This window comes from Corylus avellana, chromosome ca8 (assembly GCF_901000735.1).
Source record: "Corylus avellana chromosome ca8, CavTom2PMs-1.0".
NCBI lineage: Eukaryota > Viridiplantae > Streptophyta > Magnoliopsida > Fagales > Betulaceae > Corylus > Corylus avellana.
In genome coordinates, this window is record NC_081548.1 from 11,852,233 (window position 1) to 11,867,587 (window position 15,355).

A 15,355-nucleotide genomic window follows, 5' to 3' on the forward strand; every position below is an offset into this window, starting at 1 on the left:
GTGTATATGAAGTGAGCACAACTGGTTGAGTTCAAATTCAGATGGCTACCATGGAAAGAAAGCTGGATATGCTCGTAAAAGCCATGACCACTCACAACATTTCCCTCGTTCAACAAACTGCACAAGTCGAGGTATGTGCCATATGTTCCCATTCTAATCACTACATGGCCAATTTCCTTTATGTCTCCAATTGACACCCTATGGCTTCTTTATGGTCTCTCAAGACATCTAGCAGCTTCTAGTCTTGATCGTTATCCAAGTCAAAAGCAATGATCACTAGCCAAGATTTAGTAGGATCTAGATACATGAACTTTAGGGTGTCTGGTAGAGGCTTCAACTCCTGCTTTATTGGCTCAGCTACTAATGAAGATGGATCAAGGGAGGATGTCTCAGTGAGAGGAATCATGGCTTGCCAATCTCTCCACCATCTGATCAATGAATGGAAGAGGAAAGTGATCTTTTCTTGTCACAATATTTAGCTTCCTGTAGTCAATGCACACTCTCCCTCCTGACTGAACACGAGTTGGGACCAACTCATTGTCCTTGTTCTTGATCACCATAATCCCTGCCTTCTTGGGCACCATATGGATGGGACTCACCCATTTGCTGTCAGAGATTGGATATATGATTCCCGCATCCAGGAGTTTGATCACCTTAGCTCGGACTACCTCTTGCATGGCCGAATTCAACCGTCTCTGTGGCTCACGAGACGTTTTAGCATTTTTTTTCTAGGTGAATCTTGTGCATTACCACTACATGGCTAATTCCCTTTATGTCTCCAACTGACCACCCTATGGCTTCTTTATGCTCTCTCAAGACATCTAACAGCTTCTGTTCTTGATCGTTATCTAGGTCGAAAGCAATGATCACTAGCAGAGATTCAGTAGGATCCAGATACTTGAACTTTAGGGTGTCTGGTAGAGGCTTCAACACTCGCTTTATAGGCTCAGCTGCTAATGAAGATGGATCAAGGGAGGATGTCTCAGTGATTTCTCCAGTCTCAGTCTCTATCTCAGGAGTTGAGTCTAACAAGGCATCAGCTTGTTCCAATAATGTATCCATGTTCCAATCACCTCCAAGTGCAATAAGGCATTCTCCCAAGGGGTCTTCCATACTCGATTCATTGACAGTCTTCTCCACTATCTCCTCAATCAAGCATGTGCTTCTGACCTCCTCATACTCAAATGGCTGCCTGCTGGTATAAACAATGTTCAGCTCCACTGTCATATTCCCAAAAGATATCATCATGACTCCAGTTCTACAGTTGATTAGGGCATTAGTCGTAGCTAAAAAGGGATGCCCTAAAATGATTGGAACTTGAATCTCCACATTTACAACCGGTTCTGTATCTAAGATGATGAAGTCCATAGTGTAGTAGAACTTATCAACTTTGATCAGAACATCTTCAATGATTCCCCTCGGGACCTTCACAGATCTGTCAGCCAACTGAAGTGTAATTGAAGTGGATTTCAGCTCTCCCAATTCTAGTTGAACATATACTGAATATGGCAGGAGGTTTATGCTAGCCCCAAATCCATCAGAGCTTTTTCAACTCGGTTGTCACCAATCTTGTAAGCAATGGTAGGACATCCAAGGTCCTTATATTTGATAGGCATCTTGTATTGCAAAATAGAGCTGACCTGCTTAGTCGGGAAAGCTTTCTTGGGGACATTCGTCTTCCTCTTGATGGTGACCAAATCCTTCAGAAATTTGGCATAAGAAGGCACTTTTCTTGATGGCATCTAGGAATGGAATGTTGATCTGCACTTACTTGAACACTTCCAAAGGGTCATCGAACTTCGAGCTTTTCTTTGGTGCCATCAGTCTTTCTATATATGGAGCTTTGGGAACATACTTTCTAGAGGGATTCTCCGCAATCATAATGGTAGCATGGGATCCAGCATCTCCTGCAGGCTTGTCCTAGCTTTCCTTTTCTTTTACAACCTCATTGGCCTCTTCAGGCATGGCCACTTGGTTATCCACTTGTTTGCCTGACCTCAAAGTGGTGATGGCATATACATGCTCCTATCCATGAGTAGAGTTGGAAGTTTCCAATAACAAATTTCCCTTTTGGGTTAGGCACAAGTTGACTTAGGAACATTCCTCTTTCTCATTCCCCTACTTGATTGGCTAGCTAGCCAACTTGTATGTCTCTGCTATTGGCCATGGTGGAGTTCTTTAGCTCTTGTATGGCTTGGGAATTGAGTATGTTCATTTCTTGTATGGCTTGGAAGTTCTTTTCAGCTGATTGCACAGACTGGTCGACAGTTTGAATGAGTGCTTTCATCATGTCTTCCAATGATGACTGTGGTGCAATCTGTGGCACTTGAGTAGTGGATTGATACGCATGTGGTTGAGCTTGATAAGATGGCCAGAACTGATTCTAGGTTTGAGTGGAAGTACCTCCTTGGCTTAGGGGCTGATTCTGCTTCCAAGAAAAATTGGGGTGATTTTGCCACTCTGGATTGTAAGTCTCAGCAAAAGGTCCACTTGTGGGCTTTTTGTACTCATTGAAAGCATTGACCTACTCCGTCGGGTACTCTGTTGACAGAGTTAGGCAGTTTTGCATGAAGTACATTGGACTGGCACATAACCTGCATACGTCAACTTGGTAAGCAGCACTGTTCTTCACCTCGTAGAGGCCTCCCATCTTGGGAGCGGAAAGTTATCTATCCCAACTATTTTGAAAATCCCATTGTTGTGTGCGTTCGGACATTTCATCCAAAGTTTTGTAGGCTTCATCCCCCGTAAGATTTAAGAATTCTCCACCATTCATAGACTCAACCGAGTTTCGCTCCGTTGGAGTCAATCCCCTGTAGAAATATTGAACTATTGTTTCATTCTAAAAACCATGGGGTGGGCACTTCATAGTAAGCGCTTCAAACTTTTCCCAGTGAATCTCTCCCCCTCTTTCTTCCTAAAATTGGTGATCTGTTGATGGAGATCATTGATTTTGGAGATTGGGAAGAATTTGTTGTAAAACTTGCTTTGCAGCATTTCCCAAGAGGTGATGGATCCAAGCCTATTGTTGACTAGCCAAGATTTCGCCCTATCATGTAGGGAAAAAGGAAATAGCCGAAGATGCACCGAGACATTTTGCACATTAACAAAGTCAAACATATCCAAGAAGGACCTCATATGAACATATGGATCTTCGTTCTCTAACCCTTTAAATGAAGGAAGGGAATTGATCACACCCGGCTTCAAATCGAAGTGAATGCCATTGGTAGCCGACAGCACTATACATGATGGTGTGTTGGTAATAGTAGGTGCAAACAGCTGCTTGAGGGACCTAGGTGGAGGTCGTTCTCCCATCTTAGCAGACTTTTCCAAATCAGACTCGGAACTTTGAGAATTGGTAGGTGAGTTTGGCGACTGTCTCAGATTCTTTCTCGCCGTTCTTTCAATTTCAGGACCAAACATGGTTAGCTCCAGATTTAAAGATCTACGACCGAGCATGCAAATAGGAACTAGCAAACTAAAAACTGAACTGAATTGAACTAAATTAAATTGTACTAAATTAACTACACACAATTGCAACAAAAAAAAAAATAATGAAAACAGAAACTAAAAACTCACGAAAAAGGACCAAAAAATGGCTAAAATCAATGGAATTGCTACAGGTGCTGCTCACTGAGTAGGTGCACTCGAGCATAGGTGATGTGGGATCGAGCACAGGTACTCTGATCCGTAGGTGCGATCAAGCTGATGATCTTGTGCTGGTGCGCACAATTCAACTATTCTGGCCGCGAGTACGCTCGAGCGTAGCAGGGCTGCGATCGATCGCACTAGCAGGAGCAGATGCAATTCGGAGTTGCAAACCAAAAACTAAAAAAAAAAAAAAAAAACCTCTTCTTTCTGTTTTTTTTTTTTTTTATTTATTAGAAACAAAAATAAAAATTGCCAAAAAATAAAATCCTAATTATAACTAGAAGAAGAATTAAACTAATTTAGAAAGAAATTGGAATAAAAAATTTAACAACTTCCCAGCAATGACGCAAAAAACTTGTTGTGTCAAATTATAATACATGCAAGTGCACAAATCAATTGTAGTTAATGAATCGCAAGTGCGAGGTTGATCCCACAGAGAATTGTATTTTTGAATAACAAATTTAAACCTAATTCCAAATTTTGAGAGATTGTTGTTTGAATGAAAAACCAAAGGCATAAGCAATTTAAAATGAATGTAATCTAATGACGAAGCACTAGAGTTTCAAAATCCACAATCACAAATTCATAGCAACATAGTTCCATGATCTATAATATTTCCCAAAGTTCTCACATGTAAATCTTAGGTTTGTTTTACTATTGCTTCAAAGAATTAATCAAAACATCTCATGTATCCATTTATAACCCAAATCACAAAAGAAATCCAATAATTAATTAAATCATTAACTGTATCCGTAAATCACAAGAAAATATCCAATTTTTATCAAAACATCTATTATATCCAGAGAATAAATCACAGAGGAAATCCAATTTTTTTACAAAGAAAACCAAGCATCAATTGTATTGAATAATCTTAAATCATTAAGTGTATCCTTGAATCACAAAAGATATCCAAGAATTATTCAATCCAATTGATTAGAAGTAAAACAATAGGGCAATTAAACCATTAAATTGGAAAACGCTACATACATGAAACAAAGTTGCTAATCATAAGTGAGGCTTCTTCTTCTTCAACCTTAGTTGAAGGTTTAGCCTATCATGGTATTGAAAGACAAAACACAATTCATTGAATTCATCATGGAAAAATTGAGTACTTACAAATACGGAATTACAAAGTTGAGATCCAATAGCTAGGAAACCCTAAAACTCTCTTCTTTCTCCTCTAAAATCTCGAAATTTGCGGCCTCACTAAACTAATCTGATAATTATCTATTTATAGGCCTAAACTAGGGTTTGCAAGTTGAATTAAACTAAAACTCGCTCCCAGATCGGACAGGTGCACATGATTGCACACTTGGTGCGCTCGAGCGCACTCGTGCATCAATTCCTCTCTGTGGCACAAGCATACGCACGCAATGAGCTTTGGACTGGGTGTGTCTACGCTCGATCGTGGGGTGCTGGGCTTGAACACAGGTGCGCTCGATCGTGCTATCCTGGGCTCAATCATAGGTCCATTGGCAGCTTCTCCAAAGTGTGCAATTTTCACATAAATCCCGCAGTTTCCCCACAGCAACCTACAAAACACTAAAGACACAAAACTAACCAACCTAGAACATCAGATAATAACACAGCTAAAGGATTAACAATAGTAATTTAAGGGGTCCAAATATGCAATATTTGGCACACATCACATGTTTTGTACACAAAATAGTTGCACAATGTGGGAAAATAAATGGCTAGCATTATGTAAGTTAAAACTCACCTAAGTCGAACAAGTTCTCCGAGTATTCCTCCAAAAAATTTGGGTTCTCCAAATCTGTGAAAAACCTCTCATTATAAGTCCAACTAAAACGAACCTAAGACTCAAAAACAGGGGTCGTAGGGTACTCGGCCAAAGAGGTGTTCCTCTGAATGTCTCTGGTCGAGCGCTTGTCCCTAAGGGCGAGCGTTCGGCCAGTGAGGTTCAGGTAGAACCTCATTTGGTCCAAATGCTTCCCGAGCCTTTAACCAAAACAACATCTCCAAATAACAAGATTAAGCCTAAACAGAGAGGGAAACTTAAAACGAGATTAAAGCTTAAAACTCGTAGACATTAACAACTAGCTACCATAAATCAAGAAGCTAACATAACCAACCTAACAAAACACAAAGAAAGAGTATAGTGGTTACATCAACAAGGCAAGCTCTCCAAGAAGGACTCCTTCTCCTCCAAAGACACTCACAACCTCACACACTGATAAGCGCTAAAATATTCATATTTTCAGCCCTTAACTTACATGTTTTAATCCTTTGGTTTTGGTTAATTAGGCCATTTTACTTCCTTTTTGTATTTTTTATGTTTTTACAGGCTTTTGGAAGAAAATAAGCGTTTTTGGACAAATTACAAGCTTAAAGGGCAAATTGGGAAAACCTAGAAGATATGGTTGAGCTTAGCCAATCATGATTAAGTTTAATCAAATAGAGGAAAGGATCAATTCGAAATTTCTCACATTGAAGTCAAATCGGATTGGATGAAAAATTGAATTTTGAACATGTCTCGGTATTTTGATCATAACTTTCAGCTCAGATATCCGATTGAGGTTATTCAAGCGGCATTGGAAAGCTAACTCAAAGGGATACAAATCAATGTGAAATAACATTTTCCCAATTCGGAGCGTCGCAAGGTCAAAATCGTGCCGCAAGTTAAGACCGCAATTCTGGGCAATCCTACTCCGATTTGAACTTAGGTTTTCTTTATCATAATTGGACTTGGACTTAAAACTCCGAATTTTCTAGGTTTACTTGTGTAACAAGGACTCCTAAAGCCTATAAATAAACCTCTTAGGTTCTAGGAATAGGTGTGGAGAAAAGAGGCACAAGCTCTGGAAACGAACTGAAGGCTAAATCAAGAGGAGTTTGGGTTTTTTCTCTTCCACCCTTTTTATCTTTATTATGTAGTTTATACTTTATTTAGGGCTAGATTGAAGCCCTAGTTATATTTAATTAATATTTCAATATTGGCGCCTTGTGATGACCATGTTGTGCTATTTAACTTGATTAATACCTGCTTGCATGAATTCCTCATATGTGTATGCCTGATCAACATGTGCATGTGGTATGAACTTGTTAGTTAGATCAATTTGGATGGCCGAGTCCTGGGTTTAACTTAAGTAACAAAAGAATCCACACCGCGATTCTTGGTTTAATCAACATAGGGAACTGGGAGTATACACCCATGCCCTAGGTCCTGTGTGTTTGTTGATTTCCATAGAACATATGCTTTTCTAAAGAACAACTTAGTATATACCATGCTAAATCCTTTAGGAAAGAAAAGCGTTAGAGTATACACCCATGCCTAACTCGTTGCTTAAGGAAATCAATAGCTTAAAGAGTTAGAGTTTAACCCTTAAGTTGGCAAACATTAAATATGCATAACTTGATCAAAGCATTGACATATTGTTATATTAGCTGAATATAATTAGTGGTGGATATCAAAACCCTAATCTTTTTTAGTTTTTGTTTATCTTTTATTCTACTGAATTCAATCGTGACAATTGAATTTTATTTTTTAATTAAATAGGAATTTACTTCTAAACATAATTTACCAATCCTCGTGGGAATGATCTCGTATTTGCCTACTATACTATTGTTTTGATCTTGTGCACTTGCAAGTTAAAACGTACAATTATTTACCTATTAATTTAGGTATATTTTTGCATAACACACACACACACACTCAAAAACCAAACCAACAGAGTTTCTCTAAGGCTTCAGAAGCTAAAATGGAGGTTTAGAGGCGTAGAGGGGTGGGTTTAAATAGGGAGAAAAAGCTGAGGACATTGCAAAAAATCTCTAAAAAGGGGTGAGCGTTCGTGTACTATTTATCCATGGGTTTTTGAGTTGTAGGTGGCGTGCGCAGGCAAAAAACAGCGGTCAACAAAAAGTCAATGAGCACTCATTCTGGTCCCCACACGAGCGCTCATTTACTATTCACTACAGGTTAAGAAAATGCACAAATGTACGATTGGGTATTGCACAAGGGGCATAACACTGTTTAGACGAGCGCTCGTGTGGTCCTCAGGGTGAGCGCTCGTGCACTTTAGCTCTGAAATCTAAAAATTTCAAAAATGCCCCTCCAGGTGTCCCTAGTGACCCAAAATCCAAATTATCCCCCTGACTAAGCTACCTAAGCATAGTAATTATTTGGGTCACTACACCATGTTCCGCGACACCATCCCCACAAGCGCCGTTGTTACTTTCAGCCACCGCCGACAACCGCAAACCTCATCACCACTCATCCCGGCTGCAGGTCCAACACGCACTAGACCCATGAGCTCCCACAATGCCAACCCACAAGCCGTAGCCCCGCACCGCCACAATTTAGTTCCTCGGATCATTGCCTACGCAAACGCAAAACCCATCTTCACCTCAAACGAAGAAGCATCTTGAAGAAGAACGGCCTGTTCACGAACTTTATTCATAACAACAAAGAAGAAGAAGACATTTTGTACTCTTTGTTTGGTCTAGGAAAAGGAAAAAGAAAAATAATTGTGGTTAAAGTCAAAGACCAAGTTATCCAAAAAGAAAGGATGGAAGTATAATTTCCTTTTTAATTCTTTTCTTTAGGTGGGACTCTTAGTCATATATAAATATTTTTTTATTGGTAATTAGTTTAAATTTTTAATTCTATCTAGTTGGACCTTGAGAACAATCTGATTTTAAAGGGGTAGGAATGATAGGGATAAGATAAGGTTAAGTTGGAATTATTTTACAACTCATTAGGATTAGATTAGATTAATAGTTGAGTTGAAATAGGATTTTAATTATTTAGGATTAGGTTTATTTGAATATTTGATAGGTTATCTTTTAGGTGTTATCAATTGTAGTCTATTTATAGACCATTTTATTAATGAAGAAAGTAGAGAATGAATTAGACGAATGTCAAATTGTGGTCTTCTTCTACCCTGAGTGGAGTATTGTGGTGTTCTTCTACCCTAAGTGAAGAGTTGTGGTCTCTCCTATACGAAAGGAGCTCTCAAATCTCATCTCACATCCCTACCCAACCTCGAGTACCTATCATCATGTAACCTGGAACATGTCAGGTTTTCTTATTCGCACAGTCATTCTATCCTCGAACCCATATTCTCAGTGCCCATGTTTTTCTTTATTGCTGTTTTGCATAGACATTCCTTGTTCTATTGAAGTGTTTAAGCTTATGCAAAAACATAAAAGGTTCTACGTTTACTAGAACATATTAATAATGTGACTCCTTCTTTGTTCTTTACTCATCGAGGAAAGATCTATTTATGAATCAAATTAATATAATTGACAATGCATAAATGTTTTTTGAGAAATGCTTTATCAATTATATATATATATATATATATATATATATTCATTAATGGCGACCCCTAGGTGTTGATGGCCACCTTCAATGTCGACAATTAGTTTCAGTTCTAAACTTTTAGCGCCAACTAGAAAATTTTCTTAGCAGAGCAATTTGTCACCACTATGGGTCATCATTAGCGTTAACTTTTGGGCCAACGTTTATAAGCATCAACCGATAATCAGCGTCTAAGTAGTAGTGTTGACTATTGTACTTTTAGCTGGAGGTTGTAGTTAGTAAAATTTACTAACCACCTAGGCAGTTAACCGCCAGTTAACGGTTAGCGAATAAATAACCGCCTATACTAACCGTTTTCTACAAGTTGGGCATTTTGGGACAATTTTGAGAATTGGGCTTTTTTTGATTCCACTATAAACATTTTTTTTCCTTTTTTTTTTTTTGGCCTTTTCAAGGCCATTTTAGCATCAAAATTTGCTATATGTCACAAATTGGGCCGAATTTGCTACAAAATGAGCCCATATTGAAGGAGTCCAAAAGTAATTAATAATAATTAAAAAAACAAATCTAAAATAGTACACCATAAATTTATATTAGTTTATATTTACTTGTACTAAAAAAAATCCTTAAATGCAAATAAAATTTCCAAAAATATTTACCAATGTTTTAAACAAGGAATTAAACACAACATACAAATAAAATTACAACATATGTCAAAAGACTAGAAAATCTTCACCAAAATATTAGTGTGCAGGTCCTCCCGTCTCCTTACATGGGAGTAACAGTCTTCCATTTTACCAGCTTCTCAAAATTCAAAGGACTTTTAATGCATCCAAATTTCTACATGAAAACGAGTACAAGGAATCAATATAAAAGTTTAATTTGTAAAATTCCTATAACAAAAAACAAAAAATAATAATAATAATAATAATAATTAAAAAAATAAATAAAAAACAAATCTGATAGGAATAGCCAGCATCAGTTTGTTTTCATAACTTCAATATGCAAACAAATCCCCCAATGCCATTCGAAGCCATTTGATTATTCTTAAAAAAAATGAGCAGATGCAAAGTGGGCCAATGCTGTTAGCTTCATCTGTGGGTGGTAATGGCCATAAAGAAATTGTAATATATCTCCTAGATATATATACTAGGACTGTTTATTCTGCAACTCAATGTAGAATGTAAAGAATCAATCACAATATAATAGCTAAATCTTTCCCACGTTGTTCCTTTCTTTAGGTGACCATCTATAAGACCGATCCTAAATTATTCTTAAAACATATGAGAATGAGGTTTTATGTATTGCAGAGAGGAAGGAGACCTAACCTTTATATAGAAAACCTAATGGATTCTTCTCATCACAGACTCCTAACATATGGTTTACCAAATCAAATAGGACTCATAGTCCTATACAGCTAAAGTACACAAAGTTTAAAAACTTAATGATCACTCAACAATTACACATTCAATATTCTAGCAAGCCAAAACTCACAATCAATGGTAGTCCAGTTAAGAAAATATTCCAACAATCCGATCCTTGGAAAAAGACTTGTACTCCGACAAATTTTTTTTTTTAAAAAAAAAAAAAAAAAAATCAGGAATTTCAGTGCTTAGCAAATAGGGCAAACATAAATTGAAGAAATCTCAAAATCAAAAACCTTGGGTTTAAAATAAATTCTAATCAGTGAGAAAATGTTCTTATCTCGTTTAATTGGTAAAAATGATCTCAAATCTTCAACAGATATGGCCGAAATCCTTGTTCAAATCGTCCTGAAAATAAAATATCTGAAAACAAGAGAAAACAAGATAGACATAGATAAGAGACAAAGACACTGTGAGATCGAGGTGAGAATGACTATACCTCATTTGTTCCCGCCGGAAGTCATCCAGGTCCTTCGGATCCTTTGTCTGCTGGTTAGTGCAAAAAATAGAATATTTGAGCCCCTTAATTTGTAGTTGTAAATCCTTTAGCTTTACTATTTTCTGATGTTTGTGTTAGTTTTGGTGTCTTAGTGTTTCGTAGGTTGCTAAGGGAAAACTACGAGTTAAATGTAAAAGATGCAAAGAAATTGAAGAAAAGCATATCTGGAGTTCGGATCGAGCGCACTATAGTTGGGCTAGAGCGCATAAGTTGCGCTCGAGCCTAAACATCAGCGCACGAGCGCAACTACTCCGTAGAAGACCCGAAGAATGCCCGAGTGCGATCGAGAGCACCTAGAGTGCAATCGAGTGCACTCGTCCAACCTGGCAATACTGAAACCCTAATTAACATTATAAATATCATTCTTTTTATTGTAAACGCACCGAGGGTGCGCCGTTCAGTCTAGAACTTCGAGTTTTTGTCGTTTTAGCACTTTGAATTCGATTTCCCTTTGTAATTTTTTAGTTTTCATGATTTCAATTCATTTTATTATGTTTTTTGTAATCATAAGAGGCTAAAACCTTCAACTAAGGTTGAAGATGAAGCCTCACCATTGATTAGTTTTATATTTCTCGTGTATGTTCATACAATTCCGACATTTATATATTGCAATTGAGTTATTAGATTAAACCATTTTAATTGATTGTGTAATTATTTGTTTGATTAAACGTTGGATATTCCTTGTGTTTCATCCAATGGATACATCAAATCTTTTTATTGAGATTGGATATCCATTGTTTTTCGTAATTCAAACGGATATATTGGATGTTTTGGTCTCAGTTGGATATTTGTTGTGATTTGTAATTAGGATGGTTTCATTGAATGTTTTATTAAAACAATGGATTAATTGCTTGTCGGATGTATGAACAAAAAACATGAGAATGTATGCTGTAATTTGGTGAGATGAATTATGAAACCTTAGTGCTTTTTATCATTTGTTTTTAATCAGTTTTTTTTTTTTTTTTTAATTTATCTTTTTGCACGACAAAATTACACAAAATTCGGAACTAGGTTAAAATAGGATTGGCTTAGATAAAAATTGATTTTCACAACACAATTCCTTATGGATTCAACCTCACACTTATACACACTATATTGCAAACGACTCGTGGGCTTGCGAGTACATTAAAACTCACAACATTTGCCTTTCTCTCTTCCTTTTGTTCAAGGGCTTTTTCACCCTATCACTAACGAATACTTCGTCATCTCTTCGTCATCTGAAAACAACTAATTGTCCTCCTTGTATTATTGAAATTCCGGCTTTCTATTGCTTTTCTTCCAATATCTATTGCAAACGAACTGATTTGTCTTTATGGTTTTCGACCCACTCAACTGTGGCAGGAAGTATAACACAACTCCTTCCGTGCTATAGGTCGGGATGGCCACGTTCTCTCTCAAGGGAATCAGTATGTATACTCCTTCTAAGTAAGAAAATCGTGGCGGCGTGAGAGAGAGAGAGAGAGAGAAAGAGAGAGAGGGGCAAGAGGCAGGCATGAGATTTAGGGTTAGGGCTGAAAGAGAGGTGTATATATATATATATTTAAAAAGCGGTTGACGAGTAGCGGTTAGTGGTTTTTACTAACCGCTTTTGAAAGCAGTTAGTGGTTAGTGCGGTTATAGCGGTTAGCGGTTAGTAGGTAGTTAATAATAACCGCTTTTTCACTCCTACTTTTAGGGGCAACATCTGAACATTTTTTTTGTAGTTACAAAAGATAACTTTCCAATTTGGTTTTCATATTTAGAACCTCTTCATCCTTAACAGCCAACAAAAGAAATTGAATGGATACGATGGACAGTTAAAGTGGCAGTTGACTCCATCACATAAGCTAATAAAAAATAAAAAATAAAAATATAATAATTTAATTAATACTTTAACAATATATTGCAATGCACGTCGAATGCCAATGTATATAAATAAAATAAAACAATACAAGAAGAAACAAATTCATGGTAGCTTTTATAGTTTTTATTCAGCTTCTTGCGATACAAATTTTATAATAGGAGCTTGTGAAAGAGTGTGATACATAGAAAGCAAAATAAAAGGTGAAGAAGATGATATGAATTATGATAGATAATCTGTCCGAGTCATTTTGATGCGAAAAGCGCATGCAGAAACAGCATAACGCATAAGCTTATAGAAAAAGAGAATGAAAGCCAGATAGAGATTGGTCTTGAGTGTAGCCCAATGCAAACAACACACCGAGAAACCATCATATAAATCCATTACAGCAATTGAGAAGAGCGTGAGAGAAAACGCAAGGAAGAGGCCAATCAAGACGACCCAGACAAGTAGAAGAAGAACGCAAGCGATGAATGAAGCATGTAAAATGGTGACGAGGACAAGGTCTATCATCCTCCTACTCCTCCTTCCTTCCTCCAGGGGAAATGATTTTTACAAGAGCAAGCAAGGAAGAAAGCTCTACTCCATACTCCATAGGGAGGGAGAGGGAGAGGAGGAGGAGAGAGAGAGAGAGAGAGAAATTAAGGAGAATGAAGTGATTCCCACTCATTCCATGCACGAAATTACTCTTAACACCCTCTCAAATCCCTTTATAAATGAACAAATTAGAAGACGTACCATTTCATTAATAGTACATTATTCAATTAATTTTTCATCGAGTGATTAATTAATACGATGTGCTGGGATTCTCGAAGAAGAATATATTCAATGAAAGCAAAGGAATAGCTTGCCCAAGTAATTGGACGAATAATTGAAAGGAAAAGCGTACGCCAAACGGTGGGGCTCATTTCAGAATAAATAAATCAATAATCTTTCTTATAATTGGGAAGATAAGCTTGAGTACTTTGTGCAACTTTATGGGAACATTAATATAAATAAATAGACTTTTAGATCATTTTGATTACTTTTTGGAAACTCACACTACACGAAATCTACTCATAAGGGGCGACTTCATAGTCGACGCTAATGCTCGTATATTAGCGTCGACTCTCAACAGTCGACGCTAATGGTCAACTATTAGCGTCCACATTTAAGTAGACACTAATAGTTGGCCCAAAAGATAAGTATTATCGTTCGCTTTACAGTGGACGCTAATACGTCGACACTAACATACTAGCGGGAATTATATCAGATGCGGGAAAATTATTAGCAACGACAATATAACTATTAGCGTCCACTTTTAGTGGACGCTGATGGTTTAGTATCAACGTCCACTAATAGTGGACGCTAATAGTCATATATATAAATTAAAAATAAAAATAAAAATAAAAAAAAATTAACTGTCCTCAATAGAAAGTGGACGCTGATGATGACACTAAAGCTCTTATAAAAAAATAAAAAAAATAAAAAGCAAATTAAACTAAAAAGGTCAACAGCGTCCACTCCTAGTGGACGCTGAAGACATATCATTAGTGTCCACTCTGAGAGTGGACGCTAATAATTGTGCATTAACGTCTACTAAAGTGGACGCTAATAGTCTTACAAAAAAATAAAAAGCAAATTAAACTAAAAGGTCAACAGCGTCCACTCCTGAAGATATATCATTAGCGTCCACTCTCTAATAAGTGAGCATTAGCATCCACTCTAATGTTCTTGTAAAAAAATAAAAAAAATAAAAATATAAGATTAACAGCGTCCACAAATAGTGGACGCTGATGATATATTAATAGCGTCCACGTTTATAGTGGACGCTGAAGATGTGGTATTAATGTCCAATTTAGTGGATGCTAATAGTCTTGTAGAAAAAATAAATAAATAAAAAACAAATAAAAGTTGAAGATTATAGGTTCAATTGAACATCTAAAAATGATAAAATGTCCTTTATACCCTCAAAACTTTTAGAAAATTATAAATTTTCTCTTAATTTGAAATTAAAATTAATTTTAAAAAATTCAAAAAATAAATTAATTTCAATTTATTGTAGTCACTCAACAAACTTGACACAAATTGAAGATTCAATTTAACATCCGATCAATCCTAGTGAATTAGTTCAATTGATTGTGATAAGATCAAATGATCGATTAAACTTGATACAAATTGAAGGTTTGATCGAACATCCAATCGATCTTAGTGAATTAGTTTAATTGATTGCGATAGGATTAAGTGACGTTCAAAATTGAAACAATTGAAATTAAAGGTTCGTTCAAACATCCGTTTGATCTTAATGCATTTGTTCGATCGATCATGATAGGATCAAATGATCGATCAAACTTGAAACAATGGAAATTGAAGGTTTGATCGAATATTCGATCAATCACAATGAATTAGTTCGATTGATCGTGATAAGATCAAATGATTGAAACAATTGAAATTGAATGTTTGATCAGACATCCGATTGGTCATAACTAGTACATTCGTTCGATCGATCGTGGATAAAATCAAATGATTGAACAAACTTCAAAGAAATTAAATGTTCGATCGAACATTGAATTGAACTCTAAGCATTTTATATTATATCAGTACATTAGTTATATTGATTGGGATACAATCAATAGAACTTGACATGATTGAAGGTTCAATCGAACATCTGATAAAATCAA